Genomic DNA, 21,776 nt, shown 5'->3' with positions numbered 1-21,776 from the left:
TGGTAGTCCTAGGTGGTGGTTCTAAAGCTACTGTATAAGCAACTTCATTCTATATCTGTAGTAATTCCTCTTAACTAAAACTCTGTCATACTGCTGATGGCCTAATCTTTAACTTTTTATTTCATGTTTTTTTTCTTCCTACATATATTCTTGGTAGACTTTTTACTAGTTTCTGCCACTTACACTTTATCCACCTGTAAAGTGATATGCAAAGAAAAATATCTTTTAATGGAAATAACAAAAATAAATGCCCCAAAGACAAAAGTCTGCTAGAGTCAGACTAAAAATATTCAAGTTAAAAAGAAGGGTCAGAAGTAAATTTACACATTTTTGAGATCATAAACCTCTGTAAGGAAATGAGGAAAAGGAACTCATTTAACATCTAAGCTACAGTGAAGGGAAACATTGAATAAAAGTTATAATGTAAACAAATGACTATAATTGGCTTTAAATACAAGCACACAAGGGAGAGGGTGCAAATGGGTACCAGGAATTGGAATCTAAATGGACACTTATTAAAAGCTTTATTGCTTTTAGGCATCAGAACTACAGTGTTGTCATTGTTATGTTTCTAACCTAGAATCACATTTTGATAGAACTATGAAAATATGGTGCCAGCTTCATACAGAGTATCTCTCTTTCTTAGAGGCAGCTTGGAGGTGGACTGGAGCAACGAATCATCACTCTGAACCCTGGACATCACTCAGATCCCTGGGCCAAATATGAAAATATCCTAAAGACTCCTCTCATGGAGAGGGGATAAAAGCTAAGGATTCCAACTTTATCGTATGAAAAATGCAAGGCAGAGCAGACCCTGAGCTGGAGGGAACGGAGCTTCCCTCGGAAGTCTCCAGGGAGATTTGAAAAGCAACAAATGCTAACAACCTTATAAGCTACGACCCACAAAGGCTGAGTCCTGGAAGAACTGTGTGCATTAGAACAGACCAACTTTTACTGGAAGTCTCACCCGCAGGTCAAATAGGGAAGCAGCTGAAAGACCCTTGGCCCAAAACCCTCCCTGTCCCAACAATTTGATATTTTTAAGACCAACGAATGTTATTTCCCAAGGAAATGTCAGGTCTCACAACTACCCCACACCCAAAACATAACCCTATGCCTTCCATTGTATCACAGGCCTAATCAGATGACATCATCTCCAGTTTCAGAGCCAGGCTGCTCCTGCATCTTCAGGGCTGGAAGGGGGTGGCTGCCTGCTTCAGGTAGGGACGTCAGAGACAAGGGGCTTAGAAGATGGGAGAGCAGCAAAGTGGGGTCTTCCTGTCCCTGAATTCAATGTAAACAACAATCTTAAGGAGAATGTCTGCCTCTACCTTAGAAACTAGTTATATGTAAACACCTGCTAAATAAAATCTTGCCCTTAAAAACCATTCCTGCAAGTATTTCCCACAATGACAGACTTCTGTTAGGTCTCCTGTTGAAATGTGGGCAGATAAGGCTTTTCCATCATCTTCTCTCATTAGTATGACTAACCGAGAGTTAGAATCAGAATCATTTTATTTGAGGAACAGAACACTGGATAGACATTTAATATAACATAATACTTATATTTATATATTTAATATAACAGAAGAAAACTACATTTTTCAAGTAAGTTTCTTGTTAATGATTCTCATTCAACACAGTATATCATAGGTACACAAACTGCTACTGAATAAATGCTATGATTTGATGTATAAACTATACGATTGGCTCTCAGATGGTGTGCCTACCTTCAGTTTTCATTCTATATTTGATTTCAGATTCTTACCAAAATAATTAAGCTTAGAGGGTATTAAGAAGCAAAATTACCTCATTTAATTTTATATTTCCCTTTCGGGCCCTCCCTAGCTCTATACAACAAAAGTAAGAAACCTGTTTTTAAAAAAATCAAAATCAAAATACTGTTATAAAAATGGGGGTCTTCAGGTTGATGGAAACAGAAAAATTAGGATTCATCTAGCAGGAAGGACAAATAGATAAATCCCCAGTTCCCTGAATTTTCATAAAATGACTACTTTTATTTGAAGTGTCTACATTTTCAAAATAGGCAAAATTATATAAAAGAAATAGCTATGTTTCCAGTCAAAAGCTTTTTAAAAAATGTTTTATTTAGTTATTTATTTTTTAGAGAAGGTGGAAGGGAGAGAGAAAGCGAGGGAGAGAAACATCTATTGGTTGTCTCACCTACGCACCCCAACTGGGGACTGAACCTGCAACCCAGTTACAGTAATCAAGACAGTGTGGTATTGGCACCAAAATTTTTTTTTAAAAAAAGATCAATGGAACAGAACAGAACTCAGAAATAGACACATACATTTATGGTCAACTGATTTTTGACAAAGGTACGAGGTTTTCAATAAAGAATAATCTTTTCAACAACTGGTACTAGAACAATTAGATATTGAATGATATACCCCCTCCCAAAAAAAGAATTGATCCACACCATATATAAAAACTCTCTTAAAATGAATCATTAGACCGAGATGTAAAACTTAAAAACATAAAACCTCCAAAAGAAAACATAGCAAAAAAATCTCTGTGGCCCTGGCTGGTGTGGCTCAGTGGACTGAGTGCCAGCCTGAGAACTGAAAGGTTGCCGGTTCAATTCCCAGTCAGGGCACATGCCTCGGTTGTAGGCCGGGTCCCAGCTGCAGGTATGTGAAGCAAATGATGGATGTTTCTCTTGCACATCGATGTTTCTCTCCCTCTCTTTCTCCCTCCCTTTTCTCTCTCTAGAAATAAATAAATAAAATCTTTAAAAAATAAAAAATTATGTTCTTCAGTTTGACAAAGATCTCTAAAATATGACACCAAAAGCACAATCCATAAAAGAAAAAATTAATAAAATGAACTTGATCAAAATTTAAAATTTCCACTCATTAAAAGATACTATTATAAGAATGAAAAGACAAGCCAGAGACTAGGAGAAGGTATTTTCAAAGTATGTATCTGATAAAGAACTTGTATCCAAAATAAAAATTTCTCCATATTCAATAGTAAGAAACGAAACAACATCAATTTAAAATGGACATGAAATTTGAATTTCACCAAAGACACATGGATGGCAATAAGCACATAAAAATATGCTCAAAATTATTAGTCATTAGGAAAATGCAAATTGAAACCACAATGTGATACTATGACTCATCTATTAGAAAGGCTAAAATTACAACTGTTAATACCAAGTTGTTGACAGGTGTCATGAGTTGAACCATGTCCCCCAAAAATTTATATGCTGAAAGCCTAACTTCTAGAACCTTAGAATGTGGCTATATTTGGAGACGAGCCTTTAAAGAAATGATTAAGTTAAAATGAGGTTAGGGTGGGCCCTAATCTAATCTGACTGCTGTCTTTATAAGAAAATGTGGACCACAAAAAAGACCACAGAGTGCCCTGTGGAGCATCATCCCACAGACTTAAAGGTCTTGGGTTCGATTTCCCGTCAGGGCACATGCCCATGTTGCAGGTTCGATCCCCAATCAGGGATTGTACAAGAAGGCAACCAATGAATATTTCTCACTCACATCAATGTTTCTCTGTCTCTCTCTCCCCCTCTGTTTCTCCCTTCCTTTCTTTCTAGAAAAAAAAGAAGCAGCAATGAAAAAATTAAATGTCCCCAAGTGAGGATTAAAAAAAAAAAAAAAAAAAAAAAAGAGGCTACAGAGAAAAGACCATTTGTAGAGGCAGCAAGACAACAGACATCTACAAGCCAAAGAGAAAGGCCTCACATAGTCTCATATTGGCTGATGGAAATGTCAAATGGTATACCCACTTTGAAAAATACTAATGGTGTCTTAAAACTTAAACATATATCTACTATATGATCCAGCTATTCCATTGTTATGTAGTTAATGCAAAAGAAAAAAATACATATGTCCACACAGAGTTGTACATAAATATTTAGAGCATATTTATTCATAATAGCCCCAAACTGGAAACAACCCAAGAACCCATTAACAGATGAATGAATAGAGAAACTAGTGTTTCTCTACAATAGAATACTTCTGGGAAATAAAAAGGAATAAACTATTAATACATACACCAATATGGATGAATCTGAAAATAATTTTGCTAAATAAAAGAAACCAAACAGAAGAGAAGACATAATGTATAATTGCATTAACCTAAAGTTCTAGAAAATGTAAACTAATATATAGTAAAAGACTACTGCATGATCAGTAGTCACCTAAGGTTGAGGAGGGATGATAACAAGGAGGGGTTATAAAAGTACACAAGGAAAGTTTTGGAGGTGGGGGTGAGGAGGAGTGGTGGATATGCTGAATAACTTGATTGTGGATCTCACTGTGGGGATATATATTTCAAAACATCAAATTATGTACTTTAAATGTGTATAGTTTTCTCTAAGTCGATTACATTTCAAAAAAAAACTGAAGAACTTAAGTGTGTACACATTACATATTTAAACTACAAAGAAGAAACTGTCACAAAGTTCTCTGCCAACAGAGGTTTTTACGTAAACTTCTCTCAGGCCTTGGCAGTTCAAAAACGAATACAGAAAAATATTAAGTTGGGACACATCTAACTCTACATCATGAGAAAAGAATCATGCTTCTATTCAGAACTCACAATACTACACAAAAAGTGAACACATATTAGACCAGTAACTAACATCTCAACAAATTACAAAAATTCTATCATGAGTCAATAAAACTGGAGGCTTACGACAAAAAAACAAAAAAAAATCACCAACAGATTAGATTTTAAAATACTCTCATAAATGAGTATTAGGCCAAAGGGGAGATCAAAGACACAATTATAGATTATCTAGAAAATCATAATTAAAATGAAAACCATGTCAAAATCTATGGGTCATTGATGTCACTGAAAAATCTGTAATATGAGCAAGCTCACAGATTCAATATCTATCCTACTAAGAATGAAAATAAGTAAGTATACAAATGAAGAAATCAGAAAAAGAATAACATAACTAGGAAATCAGAAATAAATAATTAGTAACAGTATCAACTGAAATACACACACATACACCACACAAAGGCTGTATCTCTGATAAAAATTCACTATAACCTATAAACTACTAATAAGCCTACTCAAAATTTAAAGGGAGAAACTGTACATACACAAAACTGAAAATAAGGGGAAAAAACAAACAGGAAAGTAAAAAAAAAAAAAACAAGAAAATTATAGGAGACTATTTTCTTAACTTAATGCCCATAAATCTGAGAATGAGGTCCTATGAATACACTCAGCAGAACTCACTCAAGAGAAGTAAACCTAAATAGATAATATCTTCTATGAAACTGAGAAAGCAAAGAGATATATTCTAAAAATCAAGTCCAGACATTTCATTCATAATCTTATAAACAGTCAAGAAATAGGTCATTCTAAAGTTATTTAAACTGTTCCAGCAAACAGATAAAATCTGTCAATTCCTTTCAGAAAAGAGAATAATAATACATGAATACACACACAAAAAAAGATATGTTAACCTCACTTATGAAAGCTAAGGAATGCTCAGAATAATATTCACTAGAAAGAATAGAGCAAAACAAATAACAGCTTATCAAGGTTTTCATTCCAATTAGAAGATAAAATAGAAAACATCATATTCATACTTTTAAAAGCATAAAACAATGAGGTATCCACTTCACTTAGTAAGAAAAGTATAGTATGTGATCTACACAAAGAAGCTTTGAATTAAGTGGAAAATCATGTCTTATTCTGAATTGGAAGACACAATATTCCAAGTTGTCAATTCATAGCAATGTAACTTTTAAGTAAATAAAATTATAAATAAAATTTCCAACATACTTATTTTGTAAACTTCAAAATGATCCTATGACTAAAGGGCAAGACTGACCAGAAATTCCTAACTTAAAAAAAAACCTACTGGATATCAAATCAAACATGTATGAGTTATTAAAGAATGAGAAGCAGACTGCTCCTGGGAGCACAAACTGACACAACCACTTTTAAAAATGCATGTCCGTATCAGGTAAAACTGATCATAAGACAATATGCAGAAGGAAAATAATAAAATTCCAAATACAGAGGTAAGAATAATATGACAGAAAGCTAACCCAATATAAATATGTTAAAGCAAATGAAAGATATATTAAAACTAAAACATAGCAATTTTACTTCTAGAAATACACCCAAAAGAAATATGTACAAATGTTCAGCAAAAGACAAATGCAAGCATGTTCATAACAACATTATTCCTAAGAACCAAAACTCGGACAACCCAAGTGTCCGTCACTATTAGATCAGGTAAATAATTGTATATTCAAACAATGGAACACTATCAGCAATAAAAAAAAGAACAGTCTTCAACTATTTAGAACAACATAGTTGAATCTCAAAAACAATGTTGAGCTGAAGATGTCAGACACCAAGGAAACTGTATGATTATGTATGATACTATTCATTTAAAATGCACACACAGGTAAAACTCTTCTATGGTGTTAAAAGTTAAGATTAGTGGTTACTCTTGGGGATGAGGGTGGGGGCAAAAAGGAAGAGTAGTTTTAGTGACTAAAGGGTCACCAAGGGCATTCCTGTGATTCTGGTTTCTTAATCTAAGCGCTGGTCACAGTGTTCACTTTGTCGAAATTCACTGAGCTAAAACTTTCAACTAAGGACTAATCCTCAGTGTTTACATTAAGAGCCTATATAGGCTTTTGCTAACATATACAGAATTCAAATATGTACTATCCTAAGAAAAATTTATCAGCAAGAAGCACAGTTAAAACATTGGAATAAATTAAAGCCAGGCTAATATAGTTTTTAAAGGTTTGAATCTAGATATATAATAAATTGTGAGAAGGACAGAGAGACTGGAGGAAGAGAAAAGGAAGGAAGAAGAAAGGGAGAGGAAAAGTCAATGTACCCCACCACTAAGAATAATTTGTCACTGGCAGGATGAGACTTCTTTCACCTGAAGAACCTGAATTGAACTTTTTCCTTAATGAAGTATATACCATATTTTTCACACTATAAGATGCACCTGACCATAAGACGGACCTAGGTTTAGAGGAGGAAAACAAGAAAAAAAGAATTCTGAACCAAGTGGTGTACTAAAATATTTAATAAAACATAACAGAATAATATTTCAACCATGCAAAGTGAACAACAGTCAACGGTGGTATTAAGAACCATCATCACTGTCATTAACAAAGGAGGAGAGATTTTAAGGTTTAAGTGCTCTTCTCATTTTCTGGGAACCCCAAGAACTCATCATCGTTAGTGTCAGAATTTATGAATCTCAGTTGCTCACAATCACTGATTTCACTTTCTTCGCTATCTTCATACTGACCAGACTCCCTGAGATTCAGCCGTAAAATGGGACATTTAAGTGTCCCCAGAGGTTTCTCATGGGCCCACCGCTTCCTCTTCTAACAGCTGTCCCCACCGCTGACAGGTCAGGTAATACACCTCACAGTCTGCAAAATTCACTCCATAAGATGCACAGACATTTCCTCCCCCAACTTTTGGGGGAAAAATAGTGCGTCTTATGGAGCGAAAAATATGGTATATATATCTGATCAAGAATTCTCTTTCTCGCCTTATTTTAACTTCAGTAACACCACTCTGTTGTTTTATTTCACCAATCTATATGCTTTCAAAGTGAACAGAATTAAGTTAGTAACCCAGAGAATTAAGCCAGAATAGAAAGCCTAGAAATGACAATTTAATCCTCAACTTGCCTTTGAACACAATATTTTTCTAGTTAATCGATTAGAATTGAGTTCATCTAGCTACAATTCCCAATGATGAGGAATATCCTAAGCAGTCTTAAGCAAACTTTTTACTTTCTATAATGTAAAAAAGATATTACTGGGTTTACCAGGGCTTGAGAATAGCATAAACTCTAGCTGACAGATTTTTCAGATGACAAATTGTATACTGATATAGACGACAGATAGCCAAATGGTTTGGTATTATTCTGATCATAAAATCAACACAGAGTAATACTAACAAAATTTTGCTATTTGGAAGAATTTAATTACCAATTTTTAAAGTACAGTTATTCTACATTATCCAGTGGATTATAACTAACTGCCAACATTCACAGTTCAACTCAGTGAAGAAACTCAGCCTGCACAAAAATAACCATCATCCAAATAAAGCTACATGAAAATAACGAAAAACTGAGTTCAATATTAACAGTTAGATAAATGCTCTCAATTATCCAAATAAGCCAATTTGTTAAAAAGTCAGCCAAGAACATGAAGAAAAAATTTCTTCTGTTAGAAATAAAGAAACACGATATAACTTGTGCATGTGGCATGGATAACATACAGAGCAAGAACTTCTGAAAATGTGACTAGTTTCAATAAGTTGAATAACTTTAGGTCTAGAAGCTCTACTGCTGTTGATATCCAGAAATAATTTAAAATATCTAAATACAGTTTAGATCACACTGATATTATTAAAGAGGAATAAATATAAGTATTAATATCATATATAAGTTTGTCTTTTGTTCATTTGGAACCCTGACATGGAGGTTATAAAGTACAACAGGTTTTTTTTCCCCAAGTATCTGAAACACAAAGAATGATTTTCTTTTAATGAGTTGCAATATACCATCAGCACAGAACTGGTTTTGATGACTTCTTAATTGGTGATAGTGGTGAGAGCCACCGAATTCTTATGATAGACAATTGGCTTTCCAGTGTCTCAATAAAGGGATCTCCATCCCCACAGGTGTTCAAGCCAAACGCCTCAAGAGGTATCTTGGATTCATCTCATTGTCACATACATACATCCAATTGCCCCTTTTCTTCAAGATATTTTCAGACTAGAATCATTTCGTATTACCTTATCCTTGCTACTATCACCTGGGGTCAAGCCAACACTTCCTTTGGACTATTGTATATAATCTTATCCTAAATTATCTGTTTCCACCCTGGCCCCTATTCAAGATAACACATGTCAATTCTTTTAAAATCTGTGTGTAGTAAATTTGGCATTGCCCAGAGAGGTCTGGCCTTTGCCTTGGCTTCTAGGAGGTAATCTGTTATATCTGATAAAAATGTCCTTGTTTAGGGCAGGTGCTAGTCACACTGAATCTTAGGGTAGGGATGGCCACACCCAACAGTAGGATGAGGCCAGAAAGACCAATTTAGGGCAAGGGCTTTGAGTTATACAAGATCACTAGATCTGGAAACTTGAGTTCAACTCCATAGGCAATCAATCCATCATGTCCCATGCAATGAACCCCCCACAAAATCTCTGGACATCAAAGCTTGGGTGAGTTTCCCAGTTGGCAACTCTGTGCATACTGTCACACATCAATACTGGGAGACGAACATATCCTCACTGGACAGTAGACGACACAGAAGCTTTGCATTTGAATTCTTCCAGACTCTGCCCTATGAGTTTCTTCTTCTGGCTTATTTTGGCCCATATCTTTTCCTTGTAATAAACCAAAATTGTCAGGATAACAGCTCTCAGTGAGTTCTGTGAACCTGCAGTTTGTGTCAGAAGTGAGGGCAGTATTGGGGACTGTGTCCTCAAACCTCGCAGTCTTGCTAACTCTGGGAAGTGTGTTTTTGTAATTTTCTTGCAAATAAGTAGAGTTTCTGGAGTACATGTAATCTCGGTTTTTCTATTCTAAATGAATATAATCTACTCACCCATTCTTTGAGAGAAAACAGAGGACCCTCCCATCCATCTTCTTTTCTCCCCACTATCCATTTCTATCCTTCTCTTTAACTCTCAGTAAGGCAGTCTACATGCCTTTAGGGACTCAAAATTGAATTCTAAAATTTTCTCATCATATTCTCACAAATGTGCTATGTAAATTTCTACCTCTCCTGGAAAGAAAAGACAAATAGGGAATACAAAAGATTTTCTACCAGCACAGCCTTATATTTATCAGAGTACTATTAGAGAGGAAAACAAATAAAATCTTCTTGCCAGGCCAATGGTTTCATACTGAGCTGCCCCTTACCCCAACCACTGGCACCTGCTTCTTCTGGCTTTATTTGACATACTCTCCAGAATTGTGCTCATTTTACAACCTTTTCTTATTATTCAAAAAGAGTCCTCCTGGCTTGGCTATGGTCACCACAGCCTTGTCTTGCTTCAGGCTTCCAAATTTTAAATGGCACTATTTAACATTTGGACAGATGGAATTCCCTGCCTTACTAGTTAATTAAGGGTCAAGTATTCCAGAGTGGTGGTAGTCAGATATATTTAAAATTGAAAACAAAAATCTGTTTTTAAATGCATATGACCAAACACTTTATAATTTGAATTAGTTTCATTTTATAAAAACAAACAAGGAATGCCCCCATCCCAGAGAAAAAAAATTAATCAAAATTTCACAATAGTTGTGTATCTTTAGGATACAGGTTCTTAATAAAATTCAGGATCCTTCAGTGAGATTTGAGAACTATATACACTATAAACCTTTAGACTTCTTAAAGGAGGCTCATGTTGCTTGTTTTTTCACACATAAGCAGTTTTCACCTACTTCAGTGCTCTCTCAGAAGTTCAACACCAAATCTTCACAAAGCACCCACGGTCACTGCTTGCACAGACTATTACAAAGGCTAGGAGGCTTCCTGGCTCCCCACATCAGCTCAAACCTTCCATCAACCCATTTTCCCATCCGCTCCACCACAGTGACTGTACTCAATATGCAAATCCGATCTCCCATGAACGGCTTTCTGGAGCCTTTAGGGTAAAGTTAAAAGCCTTATTACAAAGACCCTCATCACGTGGCTCTTTACTCACCATGTCCTGCTCGCCCCTGCCTCTGCACACTTCAGCCCTGTGGGTCTGCTTGCACAGGACCCTCATTCTTCCCAGGCATGCTCCCCCCCTCATAACTGTTCCCCCTGCCTCATGCTTCCTTCCCCCATTTTCCTCCCAGATTCTATTCATCCCTCAGGTTGTAGTTTCCACGTTACTAAAGGTCTTTGCTGATGCCTTCCCACAAACAAGGGAAGCCCCCACATACACTCACAAGACACCCTATCTTTTGTAGCACTAACCACTTTTGCTCAATTTGTCTGCAGAGGCTTGAGAACAGGATCCAAGTTTGTCTTACCCACAGTGCTCTGCACGTATTTGCTGAATAAATGAATCCAAAAGCATAAAATATACTGACTTTAAAGGTTTCAAAATCAATCACCAGTAGAAATTATGTAATTTTATTAAAGTATCTTTTCAAAACTGCACCACGAAAGAAAAATCTTTGTTAAAGTGAAAGTTGTTTGTTTATCATTATAATACTAGACAGTTTTTCAACAATAAAACTCCAGTATACAGTTTTTGAGTAAAGAGCATATGCTTTCACTAACAATTTAGAGCAGGAAAAAATTAAAATGCACAGGTAACGACTGTCTCATGAAGTTTCATTTTAAATTGATTTCTAAAGTCAATTAATACCATGCCCAAAGGCATTATAACCGTGACCAAACCTCCTTTTGTTAAGCATATGGTCAAATCTATGTTCAAACATGTGCTAAATTTTAATGCTTTATTTAGGAATAATTTCCCTCATAAGAGGTTCAATTCCTTTATAAATAGTATCTATCAGATTAGGAACTAGCGATTAACATTGTAGCCTAAGTTAAAAGAAAAGAAAAGAGGTCATCATGAAAATTAGTCCTCTTCACAGGAAAATGTCCAATAAGGATTCACCAAGTGTAGAACCAGCTGAATTTACTTCTAAATGAGATATATAATAAATATACTTGTAAAGTGACTACACAGTGATAAATCTAAATATTTAGTGTGAGAGAGAAAAAAACAAATCTTGCTTATAGAATTCTAAATGACATGTAGATACCACTCACTCCAGGAGGTGGAGCTTAAGCGCCTACACCTCCACCCCAAGTCCTTGAGGCTGGGCTACTTAGTGATTTGCTTTCAAAGAATAGTGAGAAAAAGTAAAAGTAACTTTAAGTGAAGAAACCTGGCAAACATCAGTTTAATCAAGTGATGAAGGTTAACCTCACCCATGATGTCATGTAGGTATAATGCACCCCCTGATATAAGTGACATAAACCACTTGATATAAGTGATAAGAAGTATACTTCACCCCTGTAGTATACTCTCCAAAATTCCATAACCTAAGTCTAATCATGATAAAAAGTCAAACCAACCCAAACTGGGGGATAGTTTACAAAATGCCTGACCAGTACTCCCTAAAACTATCAGGGTCATGAAAAAAAAAGATCATGAAACTATCACTAAGGAGAGGAGACTAAGGAGATATGACAACAAAATGCAACTCAGTACCCTGGCCTGGATCCTGAATCAGAAAGAAGACACAAGTATAAAAACTGGTGAAGCCCAAATAAAACCTGGAGTTCAGTTAATAGAATATACCAATACCAATGTTGGCTTTTCAGTTTGGACAAAGGAATCATTGCAATATAAGACGTTAACAATAGGAGAAACCAGGTGAGGAAGACATAGGAAATCTCCTCTGTCTTTACAATTATTCTGTAAACCTAAAATTATTCAAAGACAAGGTGTATTTTTTAAGTCTATTTACATGTATTAGAAATGTCTTAGATTCCCAGTTCCAAACTTCAAAAAAGTATGAGCAGATCAGTTGTCCCATCTCCATTAAGTTACATCAGACTATAAAAGGTAGTACACTCAAACCAAAGCAAAAAAATGTCAAGTCAATTATAATTACAAAAATTATACGTTACAACTTAGAAGTTAGTGATTGGCATCTATTTCTTGATAATGAAGCTTCAAATGTATAACTAGCGACTTTTTAAATCTGAATCACTCCACTCCCTACACTCAAGCATCATATTGTGCTAGACACTAGGACGCAGTAAGGAGTGGGGAAAAGACCAGTGAGCAATAAGAAATGGTTAGATACTGTAATAGGGGGTGCAATGGGAGCAGAGAGCAGGAGAGCAGGAGCATCTGACTGGTCTGAGGGAGATTAAGATGGAAGGATCAATAAAAATTTTTAAGCAAAATTTAGAGTGAGACTTCTAAATAAGAAGCCAAGAAAAGAGGACTGAGTACACCAGGCAGAGAGAGCAGCTTACACAAAGACGTACAAGTAGGAGGACGTGGCCAGTTGTTCCGATGGCTTCAGCTTAAAGTGCTAACAAGCAGGGCATGTCAAGAAATGGGGCAGCTGGTTCTTCAGTTTGCTTTTGGGAGTCACGCCTAGAAGCTTGGTCTAGAGTTTATTTAGCTTTCTCAACAATTCTGGAACAACTAAAAACTTCTGTGTTTAGTTCATTATTTGCCATAAAGACTCTGGCTAACACAGTCCCTCTAATGAAGACAGTCTCCACATCACAAAATTCAACAGCAACCAAAAACTAAGTGTTTAACCTTAGGTCTCTGTGTGCAGCGTGATCAACACAATTTTCTCTCCCCCAAGTATGTGCAAAAAGACAAGGCAACCAGGCTTATAAATTGTGTAGATGGCAAAAAGCTGGCAGACATTGCTAACATAATGTTTTAAGCTCTACACAACTCCAAATGTATCAATTACACAAACAGACATGGAAATGAACCAGGGAAGAAAGGAAGGAGGGAGAGAATAATTACCAGTACACTAACCCCACTGTACTGAAAGCCAAAACTATACAATAAACCTCTCAGTCTTACCCTTCCTGCAACAGAGGACCTATCTGACTGAAATGAGTTGAACATATGGTCAAAACATTTACTAGCTATATGACACTGGGAAAATTACTTAACCTCTTTAGGCCTAAGCTTCCTTTGTGAAATGTGGATATTACCAGTACTATGTAATGAGTTCACTTCAATGTTTAAAGGAGTCAATATAATCAGCTATTATTAACATGCACTCTGTGTGCTGTCACGAACAGTCACCCTTCTCCCTCCCTCTCAAGAAAGCACTCCACAGAGTAACAAACATTTTCTTTACTTAGCTACTCTATATGACTTAAGTAAATCATTTCTAAAACTTAAGTTTGCTACTAATAATATATACTGTATAATCCACAGTAATCACCACAATTCAGTGTTACAAAACCTAGGAATGTCACTGATCTCAGCTGGGACAGAAACGGACAGTTGCCTACTCACTTCTTGCTAGCAGAACCCTGATTTTGGTTGGCTATCCGTTGGCCATGCATGTTAAGGGAGACCAGCAGCAGCAGCAGCACCTAGAACTTGTGCAAAATGCAAATTCTCGGTCCCCATTCCAAACTTACTAAAACTGGGGGTGGGGGTGGAGGGTGGGGGGTGCAGCAATCTGTGTTTCAAGAAGTTCTCCAAGTCATTCTGATACAAACAAGTTTTGAAAACCACTGATCAAGAATCACTAAGCAAATAATGGTGACTCCCTATCTCTTGTCAGTGACTGGTTTAGGAATGGGCAGGTGACAATTCTGACCAAGGAGGAGCACTTCAGAAAATTTTGTTTATTGTTAAAAATGAACAGAAAGAAGGGAACTACCTTCTCTCTCCTGACGTTTAAATATTATTGATTGGTGATTTGACCCTAAGAGCTGCCACGGCCACCTTGCAACCCTGTGAGGGCAAACCAAAGCCTGTCTGCCATCCTGGGTCTTGATATAATTAAGGCAACAACAACAAAAAATTACCAATTGTGAATCCACTCTATTCATGAGACCTCCTGATATTTGAGATATAATGTTTCATCAAATATAAAGCGTACGAATGGTATGATACATCATTATTTTACAAATCATCAAGCAGGGGAATATTATCAACTAAATTGATATGCTATTCATTTAAATATTCAAAATGAATCAATTTCTGGAGTATTCGAATATGAAGAAAATGTCCATCTCTAAGTGGAAAACAATAAAATCCTTACTGTTTAGGCCAGGTAAGGAGTTTTCTATTGCTTGCTGCCAAAACATCATCATTTATTTTTTTTTAAGAAGGTTTTTATGTTCAATTCTGGGTCTTAAGACACAGAATACACAAAAGACGGACAAAAATAATGGTGGGGAACCTTGAAATATAACGTAAGAGAAAGTAAAGTATTCTGACTGAGAAAAGAAAGTGTAGAAGAGGGCATTATTAACTGTCCCTCTGGTGGGCTGGGTTCCTGACAAAGGATCAGACCTTGTATAGCTCCATATAAAGCTCAGAAAGACAAATTTTAACCTAAAAAATGAAATCTACCAATGGAAAGAGTTGTCTTTAAAAACAGTTCCTGCATTCCAGCAAAAACGGAACCATCACTTCAAAAACTACGAGTATGACTCCTGTACTGGTTAGGAAGGTGGAGCAGATTATGTACAAGGACTCTTCTGACATTAAGATTTTAAAATACTATGACCACATTAGAACATAGAAAAGGTAAGAAGACTCATTAAAACATAAATCATATCAACACTGCCAGTAGGACCTGATCTAGGCAGAGTACCTAGGAAAAATTAAATTCAGGAAATCAAGGATATAGGATGGAATTCACAACCCTCACGTGTTATACAATGGCTGCAGAAGCTCTAAGAATCAAATCAACAACATTTAAAGACTAGAAGAGAGAAGGTCCCTTTTCTTTGTGTTCATTTTTAAGAATAAACAAAGACTTCCAAGTATCTACCTACCTGCAATCTAAACTCCTCTGGCTGGGATTCAAAGTTACCTCTCCACCACCACTTGAGACATCTTTCACTCCTTAAGGAATCTACTGAGTATCCATATCCCCAAATTATCCATAACCCTCCCCTCCCAGCCCACACCCCTCCCCACTACCTAATTCCTGTCTGGTGTCTTTTTGCTCATGATGTTCCTACAAACTTAGGACATCCTTTTTGCCCACCTGAAATTTGCAAATCTCACAAACTACAATCAAAATACTTGGTCCCATGGTTAGGATGGATCCAATTATATATAATGTAAATAGGTTCCAGAGTCCCTACAGTTCTTTACTCTGTTGAGAGCATTTTTAGCCCTTAATAAATCTTATTAATTCACTTTAGAAGCTATCACAGGTCTTTCTCAGAGTTTAATATTTAATATAGTTATATAGAGGTAAAATGTTTATTAAACTATATCATCAAGTGCCTGCAACTCAAAATTCTGGTTGGCTTAACTCAGAAAAAAAGGAAAGTAAAAAATAAAGGTTTAGCCTGCCTAAAAGAATTGTACTTAAGTTATTCAAGAGGAAGGTCTGCAGAAGGATCAATCTCATCTTATCCTACTTCACAGAATGTCATATTTGGAAAGTAATCCAACTCCATCATACTTTTATATAAAACAGTGACCCAGAAAAATTAAGTGGCATGCCCAGGAAGAAAAAGTTCCCTTTTTATTTTCCAAGAGAGGAACCTACCTAACTGTAATAGGAAGCTAAAAATGAAAGTTTCCAGAATGTTTTAAAAAAATTAACAGACAACATGAAAAGCAGGGACCTATAGCCAAGAGTGCTCTATCCTTCAAAGATATTACTTAGAATCAAAGGGCAGATAAAGAGCTTCCCTGCCAAGAAAAAACTAAAGGAGTTCATCATCACCAAACCATTATTACATGAAATGTTAAAGGGATTTATTTAAGAAAAAGAAAAAGATCAAAACTATGAATAAAATGGCAATAAACACATATCTATCAACAACTGAATCTAAAAAAAAAAATAAGCAAATAAGAATAGAGACAGAATCATGGATACGAAGAATATTTTGACCATTGCCAGGTAGGAGGGGGGTGTAGGGGAATGGGTGAAGAGGTGAAAGGATTAAGAAGTACAAATAAGACAGTTACAGAATAGCCATGGAGATATAAAGTACAGTATAGGAAATTGAGTAGCCAAAGAACTTATACGCATGACCCATGGACATGAACAATGGTATGGGGATTGCCGGAGGCAGTGCGGGGTGCTGGATGGAGGGAAGCAAAGGGGAAAAAATTGGGACAACTGTAAGAGCATAACCAATAAAGTATAATTTTAAAAATTAGCAGAGAAACAAATCTAAGAGTTAAGATACAAAAAGTTAGAAGTTAGGAGGGAGAAGTAGATAATGTACATGGGCTATATTAAATTAAATAGGAATATATACACCTACCACTTGGTAAACCCAGAAAAATGTCTCCTTTCCTTTCTCTTAGTCCACAAGAGCTACAATGGAAATCCTGAGCTCACTGAAGCCTTATGGCCTGAATTTTCCAAATGGTGATTTAAGATTCACCAAGGTTACAACTTAAGAGTGGTTCTGATCGATTGTGGAAGGGGAGGAAATCCTAATTTTTTATTATAATCAGGTACTACTAAGTAGTTTCATTACAAATTTCACAGAAAGGCAGCTGAATTGGAATTTGAAAATGGTTTTATACTGATGCTACGACAGTGAAAAATTATAGAACACACTTTCTTCTCCATAAATTACAAAAGATGAAACTTCACCTTTTTTGTTTGTTTTGGCTTATATAAAAGTGTGACTTTTAATTTTCTAAAAATTTTAAGAAATTATTACAAAAGGCCTATTGGTTAACCCAGTGAGCCATTTAATCTCAAGAGCTTTAATTAAGATGGTCTGTCTGACAAACACTTGAGAGCCAAGAAAACAACTTTGTAATGAGCCACAAAGTTTCAGGAGCTCTTAAACCATTATCCATTAACAGCAACATCACATCCAATGGCTGAGTCCTAGCAGAACTCCACTGTATGAGCGTTTAAGGCTTCACAGACACTTTTATACATTTATCACTTGTCTCATTCTCAGTCCAGTTAATCTTTTGGGACATGAGCCTCCAAAAAAACCACTTTAGGAAAGAGAAAATAGCTCTTCTTAAAGAGAAATGGTTTATTATATCCAATTTGTTTCCCCTATACATGAAAACAAGGAAAATAAAACCCTTTACTAATATAACACCATAGCAAAAACAAGTTATCATAACCTAAAATTATTTTCTAATAAAATCAGGCCATTTAAAATCACTAAAAAGTCAACAAATTTAATAATAATAAAATTGTTAGAAAACATTAAACCATACTCTGAGGGTCAGTCCTAATAGTTACCAATCTTTCAAACATGAGATGGCTTGTAAAATACTGTTTTGTGTCAAGTATAAGCATCCCACAGCATTTATTACCAAGTCTATTTCCATATGCACTTAATTCTAATAAATAATTACAGTTGCAGGAACAAATATGACTGGTACATCAGAGACTGTCTTTTTTGTCACCACTGCCATTTTCCAGGTTCTGACCTACTATAAAAAGCTCAAAACAATCTGTATGTACCATGTCTTTCCTTGGCCACATAATTAACTATGTTCTGCATCTGCTAGAGATAGGCATACATGGTAAAATTAAGTCCCATAATAAACCTTACGGCAAAAATTAAAAAACGAAGTAACAAAATATACACCGAATTTGGTAGAGCCACTAATTCAGGTGGGATGGAATACATATCCATTTTGTTTGCATGGTCAGTTACTCATTTTTTCCAGTTTCTGACAACAACACTTAATACAGCCCTTACTTTGTGCTAGGCACTGTCTCAGCACTTTAGACACATAAACTCATTTATTCTACCTATGAGTTAGGTATACTATCATTACCTCATTTGACAGTTGAGGAACTGAGGCAGAGTTCACTGACCTGTCCAAGATATCCACAGTCACAGAACTGAACGTACTTCCTTTTAAATCTTCTCTGCTGTCCCTGGCCCAGCCCTGATTGAAAAATACATGCAAAACAACAGGATGAACAGACATCAAAAAGACAACCATTCAACAACCCAGCTATCTTGACAAGTTACAGACACATGATTTTGAATGGTAATGTGCAAATAAATATTTGGAGAAGTCACTCTTATCTTACACTCTCCTTTGTCTATAATGGGGAAAAATGAATGAGACCAGGCCAGCACAACTTCCTGCTTGCTTCCCTACTGAGTCAGCCTATTCACGGCCAGAAAGCCAATCGTCCCACAGGCTTCTGCTTCAATTCAGGTACAGTAGTGAAGTTTGAAAGTGCCTCAAGCAGAGCCAACAGTTCTCTGATCCTTTACAATATCAAACTCTGCAATTGTGTGTCATAGCAGCCATGCCAGAAGGAGGTCAATTACTCTAGGCACTCGCTAGACTTTTCCCTTTTCTCCACCCCTGGTGTTCCGGCTCTTTTCCCAGCACTTACTCAGAGCTATCGTTAGTTAGCTTTTTCCCTCGGTTGTGCTGCCCCTACACTTATGTTATTCTAAGTTTTCTCTCCTATGGATTCCTCTGAGAAAAATGAAAGGTCTGAAAGGAAAAAAGAAAAAGAAATGAAATGAAGTGAAAATTCAGGAGGTTCTTGTTTTAAGTTGCTGTTTTAACAGGTTCCTTTCAAAAGAACTAACCATGATAACATGAGGAATATGGCCTAAATATAATAAACAACACAGACACACAGAGACACAAAGACACACACACACACACACACACACACACACACACACAGACACATACACACACCCCTAAGAGTGAAGGTCTTTCATTCTTAGGATCCCCCTTTTCTACCCACTATTTCTAAGTACACTGTTCTTTTCTAACAATGTAATCAACTACTTCTCACAATCCATAATAAGAAATATAAAGAAAGCTAGCCTTGGACACCTGAGATCTGGCTCCTAGACCACCACCATCACTTACTCAAGAAACAATGTCATTGAGTTTTGTTTACTAACCTACAAAACAAAGGGAACACCACCTCCCTAATGACGGGTTCAAAAAGATATTGTACGTGTGTAAGTATACCAAAGACCTAGAGATACCAACAGAGTTAAAATACACCTTCAACCCAAAAACAAGGTTAGGGGCTATGAGGAACAGCTGGGGAGACGGCATACAGTCTAGGGTCACAGCAGCCTCAGGTTCACTTAGTACAAACCACAATTTCTGACCAACTCTTTTCCATTTTTCCTCCAACTCAATCTCCAGAATAAATGCAACAATATTAACTCCTAGGTCTTAACTCCTGAAAAATTAACAGAAACTCCCAATAAAGTGTCAATAGCTGATTAAGAACAAAAGTAGCCAAAGAACACCAGAAAGATATTATACATTCTTGCATGCATGGACCTCAAAGTCTTAACCAAATAATCATACCTAGTTCATATACAATACTAGAATTTGTCTTCTCCAGAATACATGCTGTTATGCTGTCTCATGTTACATAAGAGGGCAATAAAATCTTAAAAAGCCAGATGCAGTGGTCACTGTCCAATATTCTGCCAAATGATGCCAACTTTGGATATTTGTGAACTGATTATAAATGCATACTATCCACCAATAGATAAAATATACCATTTTAGCTATACTTCAATTTTGCCAGTAAATGCATAACTATAAAATTACATATAAATCGAATCATATTTACCACTGCCTTGGTTATTCAGAAATGCATTTGTATGAAAGGAAAAATTCAAAAAACATGGCCTTAACATATAAAGATCACAAAGCATCAAACTGTTTTTAAATCTCATATTTAGTATTTAATATTAATTTAATCTAACATTTATTGGGGATAAATATTAACACTACTACTCAGTGAACAACAATACTGAATATAACTTCAAAGAAACTGTGGTGATTGCCAGGGAGATACATATAAAGAGGTCTGACAAGAATTGAGGCATCTTCTATCTGCAGAACTGATAGAGGAGGGAGAAAGAAATGATTTCTGTGGGTGTTAAAGTGGACTATCACAAGAGAAGAAAGTCTGATGGTACCATAAAAATAGTGGAGCAGACAGCTCCAAGATCCCACTGCCTCCACTGCCCCCATCACACCATAACATCTAAAACAAGCACCAGCTGTCAGAACTCTGAAAAAAAAAAAAAGATTTACAGCAACCAACTCCACACTGAACCAAGGGAACGTTCACTTAAAAGGGTAGGCAAACTTCTGGTATTTTACTTGTCCTTGACCCCCTCCCTCCGCCCCCAGTTTCTGGTACAGCAGCATACTCTGTTCCCACAATGGGCCCATACTCCTTGGTTCCAGAAAAAACAGAGCCAACCTTATTTGCAAATTATTGTGTAACTCTGCTCTAACCTGTTTGGGGCACCACAAGTTGCAGTCTCTCCTTTGCCCAACACAAACTCTCCCAAGCTGAAGAAGTAACTAGCATTGCTTGAAAATGTTTTAAGGTGGAGGAACAATCTGTGGACAGCTGAGGTAAAAGATCACAGTTGAGACAGAGAGTAGACCACTTGAGATCTAGGAGGAAATGTCAAGAAGAGAGTTTCTTTTGGGAAATTTCAAAAGTATCTATGTGCACGCGGGACTCTAGAAAGCCATGAGCATGCCTAAGATGAGACACATGGAGAAACCTAAGCTCTCACCTTGGGCTGAACAAAATTCAAAGGCTGTTTAAGACCTGGGTAGAAAGCAGATGAGTCCACTTTCAGATGCACAGGGTATATGGCACCCACAGTGCTACACCAGCTGGGACTGTAAGACCCACAGGCAATTAGTGCATCTTAATAAAGCAGGAGTACCTTTCTCAAAGAAAACCCCCCACCAAGCCTCTGGCCATCTTCCTGGTGGCTATTTTTAGGCAGTTCAACACTGGGCACAGTCTGGCACCACTGGCAGCAAGATGTTACTGCTGGCAGTGCGATGGACTCCAGCTGCTCTGCTGACAGCCACTTTGAGCGTGGCCAAGGCTGGGAGAAAATGGAGAGGTGGAGAGGGCAACTCCCAGAGTAAAGCACACCCTGTGTGCCCGACACAATGCCAACGTCATCTCATCCAAGCCCCGAATAATCCTACTAGGGAGGCAGACTTCTCAGTCCACCACTAAGGCTCTCATAACTCAGCCATCTGTTCCAAAGCCTAAGCCTATGGCACTACTGAAACTGAGAAAAATGCAT

The 21,776-nt window shown here is 36.6% G+C and overlaps 1 protein-coding gene across 5 annotated transcripts in view; it reads right to left on the bottom strand.

Moving 5' to 3' along the window:
* The window catches only part of XKR6 (XK related 6), a 69,475-nt gene that overhangs the window by 26,747 nt on the left and 20,952 nt on the right, over positions 1-21,776 (bottom strand). The window contains exon 2 of one of the 5 annotated variants that reach the window (XR_016513417.1): positions 18,521-18,594. The exons of the other annotated variants lie outside the window; for them this stretch is intronic. The gene's annotated coding sequence lies outside the window, so the exon portion shown is untranslated. The remainder of the gene's footprint in view (positions 1-18,520; positions 18,595-21,776) is intronic. 5 annotated transcript variants of the gene reach the window in all.

Source organism: Furipterus horrens, unplaced genomic scaffold (genome assembly GCF_987537825.1).
Source record: "Furipterus horrens unplaced genomic scaffold, mFurHor1.1.pri manual_scaffold_10, whole genome shotgun sequence".
NCBI classification, from domain to species: Eukaryota; Metazoa; Chordata; class Mammalia; order Chiroptera; family Furipteridae; genus Furipterus; species Furipterus horrens.
The sequence above is the reverse complement of the archived record's forward strand: the minus strand, read 5'-3'. Positions and strand labels throughout refer to the sequence as shown.